At 35.1% G+C, this 6,614-nt stretch overlaps 1 protein-coding gene across 9 annotated transcripts in view; it reads left to right on the forward strand.

The window, feature by feature from the left end:
• Positions 1-4,712: 4,712 nt before the first annotated feature.
• The window catches only part of LOC107870662 (CDP-diacylglycerol--serine O-phosphatidyltransferase 1), a 19,855-nt gene continuing 17,953 nt past the window's right edge, over positions 4,713-6,614 (forward strand). For 2 of the 9 annotated variants that reach the window (XM_016717258.2, XM_016717255.2), the window contains exon 1: positions 4,758-4,915. The gene's annotated coding sequence lies outside the window, so the exon portion shown is untranslated. Of the gene's footprint in view, positions 5,010-5,038; positions 5,271-6,614 lie in introns of those variants that run through there. The other 7 variants (XM_047413029.1, XM_047413028.1, XM_016717257.2 and 4 more) reach the window with 6 other exon arrangements.

Below are 6,614 nucleotides of genomic sequence, written 5' to 3' on the forward strand. Positions count from 1 at the left end.
GGTATTTTAGCCTATTAGATGAGGGTTCCACCGTTCTCATTAAAGTACCTGCTAGATGAGGGTAACTTCTTAGTGTCTTTACCCGTAGCACGGTACTGACACCCTTCCAACTGGGGTCACAAGTTGGACCCCAACTCAGTTATCTTATTTGGGGCATATCGGTTAGATGATTAGCTCCTACAGTCTCAGTTTCAGTCTTCAGAATATAACTCAGTTTAGTTCTACAAAATCAGGACTATCAGATACAGTCAACCTGTATCAGTAACTTCAGATATCAGTTACTCAGTATCAAAACTCAGGACTTAGCTTCAGATAAGCTTAGTCACGGTATTTATTTATATGCTCAATAGTGCATACTCAATATTTATAGTAGTATCAGTTATCCGTGTACTCTCATGTTCAGTTACTCTATATCATGCAGTCAGTTATTGTTCATGCATATGAACCTTTGCATTCAGCCTTACCTCATCTAGCATACCAATACATTCCACGTAGTGACGCATACTCTTTCTTTACTCTATGATGTCTTATATCATAGGTTTGGATGCTCAGGTTCTTGACCGCGTATAGATAGATCCAGATTCAGATAGCAGTAGATTTAGTAGTGAGTCCTCATCATTTGAGGATATTCTTTTATTTCATTATTAAAGTAAACTCAATATTTTAGTAGATGGAGTTAGTTGGGGAATTATCCCATCAACTCCACTTTCAGACAGTTTTAGATTAGAGGTTTTTCAGACTAGTTTTCAGACAGTGTTCAGTTTTACAGATTGTTATTTCAGTTGATACACTTTATCAGTATTTACAGATTTTGAACCTTATGGCATTTCAGCCTATTTTTCCGTATTTATTACAGTATCATATTTCAGTGCTCACAACAGATATCAGTCATGGGTTAACTTGTGGTCCTTCGGGATCGTAAGCACCATGTAGCATCTGGGGTATAAACTCGGGGCATTACAAGTTAGCTCCCGCACTTTCATTTCAATATTCAGGTTATATCAGTTCATTTTTGCATGACCAAGTGTCCAGTCTATCAGTTATTCAGTTAATCAATTTTACAGAATATTTCAGAACATGTTTTACTTGGTCTTGCATTCGATTTACATGTTCATGTATTCATGTTCAGTAGCATTACATATGTACACATCAGCTAGTCCTTATCTCGCATACCAGTACATTCAAAGTATTGACTACATGCTCTCTTTTTCGCTATATTAATTTCACAACATAGGTTCGGACACTTAGTTCCTAGATCGTACGTAGTCCATTCCTGTATCATTCAACAACAGTCATGGTGAGTCCTCATCCTTCGAGGACAAGTTATCTGTTGTTACTTTCCGTACTTCTTTTATTACCATCAGTCGGAGTTAGTTTGGGGTTTGTCCCATCAAATTTCCATGTTTAGAGCCTTTCAGATAGACTTGTTTTCAGTTTTTATCAGATGTTCAGACGTATTACGTATTACCTTCAGTATTATTTGTTATTCAGATTTTCAGTTTAGCTACTGCATTTACTTTGCTATTTTTCTTTAGTGCTCACAGCAGATACCAAACCATGGATTATCTTAGGGTCACTCATGACTCTAGGCACCGTGTTAGGACTAGGAGGTAATCTCGGATCATGACAAATTTTCCATTGACATTTCTAAGAATTCCAGAGAGCCTTATAGGCACAAAAAGAAAAAAATTATGATAAGAAAAATAGAAAAATTGAGAAAAGATCAAGGAGAAAGAAGAATTTTAAAGCAAGAAAAGATTATGTTAAATTTAACAAGCCTAATTTTTGTTACAAATATGTTAGAGCAAGCCATTATGTTAAAGAATGTAAAGTTAAGGATAAGATCAAAAATCTTAACATAGATGAGGAGATAAAGAAATTTTGGTGCAAAATTCTACTAAATTGTTCTTCGAAAATTCAAGTTCGGATCAAAGTGATAATGAGGTATCCTCTATAAATGAGGATATGAGAGTCCTCCGTGACGAGGATAATATGTCCTCTGAAGATGATTGTATACATTGTTAATTAGGGCAACCTTGTGATAACAAGGGTAACAATGAGTTTTATAATATTTACTCTCAATTTAAGGATCTAAATATTAATATTCTTGAAAATGATAAATTAGCAGAACTTTTGTAGATTATTATCTAAGATAAAATCTCAAATAATAGGAAAAAATGGAAAAATTTTCTACTAGTTTTATTAAAAAATAATGAAAAATTACTTCTAAAAAAGGATCTTATATTATGTCTGAAATTCAAAGAATTCTTAAAGAAAAAGAGCGAGTTGCTAATACTCATGCAACAACTCATGATTTAAAGATAGAGATTGATAAATTTAAATTTTTTTGGTGAAAATCTGATAATTGTTTTTGTCATATACGTTCAAGTTTTATAATTATTATAAAATATGAATATAAATAATGTATATATGTTATATAATATTTATACATTGATTTAACATTTATTATATACGTATATATTTTTTAAAGTTTTGATGAAACTCTGATAATACTTTTTTTTAACCATGTTCGCTCAAGTTTCCTCAATTTTGTATTTAAATTTTTTAGAGATAATAAAAAATAATATAAATGCTAGAAACTTTAAGGGATAATTTCTGGAAAATACAGATAAATATATCTTTCCCTTTTTAGAATTTTTTAAAAAAAGTTTTAATCATTTTATTTGAATAATAATCTATGACTATTTTTTCTAAACTTACTTTTAAAGCTACAAAAATTATTGACACAAGTTGGCTTGGCTATATGAGATTTTTTTTCTTAATGGTTATAATTATCTTTGATGAAAGGTTGTAGATGGTAGAGCGTTATTTAGTGTATCCTTTCATATTAGTAATTGTAGCTTTTTTTTTTTTTTTTTTTATAATTTCTTGTTGTTTGATTTGTATTACTAATTTCTATTTATGGTACTTTGGTTATCTCAATATTTTACTGTAGTTACGGTTTCTTTTTTTGGAACACTTCATCACACTTTCAGTGATATTGTGATATGAGCTTTTCATCTCCATCGTTTCCTCTTCGATCTGCTTTGAAATGACAACAATTTCTCTGTCTTCGAAGGTAGGCACAAGATACACGCATACTCTAGTTGTTCTAAACTCCACATATGAAATTACACTAAATATGATGTTATGAATCAAATTTCAAATGCTAAAAGAATTAAAATAAAATCATGATTCAAAATTAAAATTATTATTAAAAATTCATGGAGATATCATAAAATTAGAAAATTAGAACACTAGGTATTTTTTTTTCATTTATCCTAATCTTGATATCCAGAGTTATCTGAATTATTTATTTCTGACAAAGAGGGTTTAAATATCCGATAAAATTAATTAAAGAGCATAAAACGACAACTCACCTGACACCATAATTATAAAAAAGAAAACTAGAAATTAGAATTCTATGGGCAAACCCTCGTAAACCCCACCCCCCTTTCCCCCCCCCCTAAAAAAAAAGATGATGGGAGTAGGAATGTGCAGACCAAACCGTCAAGTCAAAACGAATCGACGAACCAAATCAAATCGAGGAAAAAATCGACTTATGATTTGGTTTGATTGGTTTGGTGTTAGAAAAAAAACCGACCATTCTTGGTTTGGTTTGGTATTAACAAAAAAAAAAGTCAAATCAAACCGACATAATATATATATATATGTATATATATATATATATATATATATATATACATACAACAACAACATACCCAGTGTATTCCCACAAGAGTGGATCTGGGGAGGATAAGATGTACGAAGTCCATACCGCTACCTCCGAGAAAGTAGAGAGACTGTTTTCAATAGACCCCCGGCTCAAAGTAGAGAACAGTAAACAAAGGGATGGAAAACATAATAGAAAATCAGGAATAAAAAATAATAAAATAGATATCAAAGAAATATGAAATACGAGACATAAGGGCGACATGGAATAAGAAAATAGGTACTAAGACATAAGACCTGGTGCACCCACCTAGTAATAACTTACACTCTCATAACAAGGACCCTATAAACACGGACCTAGGCTTACTAACCCGACTACACAAGACTCTCCATACTGCAAGCTACAACCCACACACCCGCATTAGCCTTCTGTTCTTATCCACCACCTCCACACTTTCCTATCTAGGGTCATACCATCAGTCAGCTGGAGATGTTCCATGTCATGTCTAATCACCTCCCTTCAGTATTTCTTCGGCCGACCTCTACCCCTCCTTAAGCCATCCTAAACAAGCCTTTCATATATTCGGACTGGGGCATCCGCACTCCTTTTCATCACCTGCCGAAATCATCGTAGTCTTCCTTCCCGCAACTTGTCTTCCACTGAAGTCACTCCTACCTTCTCCCGAATAGTTTCATTTCTTACTTTGTCACCTCTAGTAAGCCCACACATCCAACGCAACATTTTCATTTCCACCACCTTCAATTTTTGGATGTACGAGTGCTTGACTGACCAATACTCCGCACCATACAATATGGTCGGACGAACTGCCACTCTATAGAATTTGCCTTTAAGCTTAAGGGGCATCTTCTTATCACACAATACTCCCGAGGCTAGCCTCCACTTCATCCAACCTGCTCTAATATATATATATATATATATATATATATATATATATATATATATATAATATTTAAATTTTTTATATATAAAATATTAATTATAATTTGCTTTTTAAATACTTTTTCAACTGATTTTACTAATTCTCAATAATTTGAAAGTATATATGGAGAGAGGGAATTAGTCACCTTTTTGTTTCCTTATTGGTTCTTCCTTCTTCGTTTCCATATCTAATTAAAGCCCCTTAACTAACAACAAAACCCATCTCCCCTTTTTCCCTTATTGTTTGATCCAACGGCCATAATTCATCACTTCATTCAATCGTAAGACTAACGATTTCTCAGCGTAAGATTTCAATTAACTGTTTCTCCTCTGTGTAAGTTATGTGTATCTATTTGTTGCCAAAAATGGATGATGGGTTCACAGGACGAGTTTAAAGGCATGTAAATTTTTGTATGGGATTGTGATATTTAATTCATTAATTTATTTTAGTTCAAATAAATGGTGCATACTTTGTACGAAATATTCGACAAAATTGTAGTGAAAGATAAAGAGTTTGTTCGACTCTCAAGACAATAAATGTGTCAGACGGAAAGTTTTTTTTTTTTCCGGATAACCGTGGTGTCCAGGCCTGTCGGGGTTGGCTTGCGCACAAGTGACTAGTTAGACGGAATACCTGCCTAACTCCCACTGACAACAGGTACCAAGTAACTCTAGGTGATTCTATCCATCATGACTAGAATAGACCTACTGTATGTCTATGTTGGAATTGGAGCCAAGAACTCATGGCGCTCAAGCCACTTCGTTGAATCACTAGGTCATACCTTTGGGTGCTGCCAGGCAGAGAAGATATATATATAAATCTCATGGCGCTCAAGCCACTTCGTTGAACCACTAGGCCACACTTTGGGTGCTGCCAAACAGAGAATATACATATATATATATATATATATTATGACTAGAATAGACCTAGTGTATGTCTCTGTTGGAATCGGACCCGACACCTCATGGTGCTCAAGCCACTTCGTTGAACCACTAGGCCACACCTTTGGGTGCTGCCAGACAGAGAAGTTATATATATATATATATATATATATATATATATATGTATGTATGTATATCAACTTTTGTGCATCTCAACTAATTTCGTAGGATACCTGTCACCTTCCACTACCAACAATACTAGGTAACTCTGTCCGCTAAGGCTATAAGAAGTGAGAAGAAATCACCTAGCACTTTTGTATGCTGGGAAGACAGAGAGTATGTGTAGAAGGGGTATTGTATGTTTAGTTGCATTTAGTGCATATTTTGAAGTTTTTAGTGAATGTGTATAAATATTTGACGAAATTCTAGCACCCAAAGGGTTGGTCTAGTGGTTAATGAAAGTAGGTTGAATATCGTGGTGTTTCAGGTTCAATTTCCAACAACAACAACAACAACAACAAACCCAGTGTATTCCCACTTTGTGGGGTCTGGGGGGGGTAAGATGTACGCAGTCCATACCTCTACCTCTGATGAAGTAGAAAGGCTGTTTCCGAAAGACCCCCGGCTCAAGTTACGAGATATCAAACAAACACATAGTACAGCACAGAAGCAGATGACATAACATAGATACTGCAGCCATAAGGAATATAAAACAGAGTAAAGCAGGAATGCAGGAATATAAAGCAGAGGAAAGCACACAGATTCGTAACAAACATAGAACACGGAACACGGAACAGAACATTGAATACGGAATCATACCAGGAATACACCCCCACCAATTACCTCCCTACATTAGCGACCCGAACAGGCCCTAATCCTCTGCCGTAATTCGCGTCTTCCAGACCTTCCTATCTAGGGTCATGTCCTCGGTAAGCTGTAACTGTTCCATGTCCCGCCTAATCACCTCACCCCAGTACTTCTTCGGTCTACCCCTACCCCGTCTAAAACCATCCAACGCTAGCCTCTCACACCTACGGACCGGGGCATCCATGCCCCTCCTCTTCACGTGTCCGAACCATCTCAATCGTGCTTCCCGCATCTTACACTCCACTGAAGTCAC

This window comes from Capsicum annuum, chromosome 5 (genome assembly GCF_002878395.1).
Source record: "Capsicum annuum cultivar UCD-10X-F1 chromosome 5, UCD10Xv1.1, whole genome shotgun sequence".
Taxonomy (NCBI): Eukaryota; Viridiplantae; Streptophyta; class Magnoliopsida; order Solanales; family Solanaceae; genus Capsicum; species Capsicum annuum.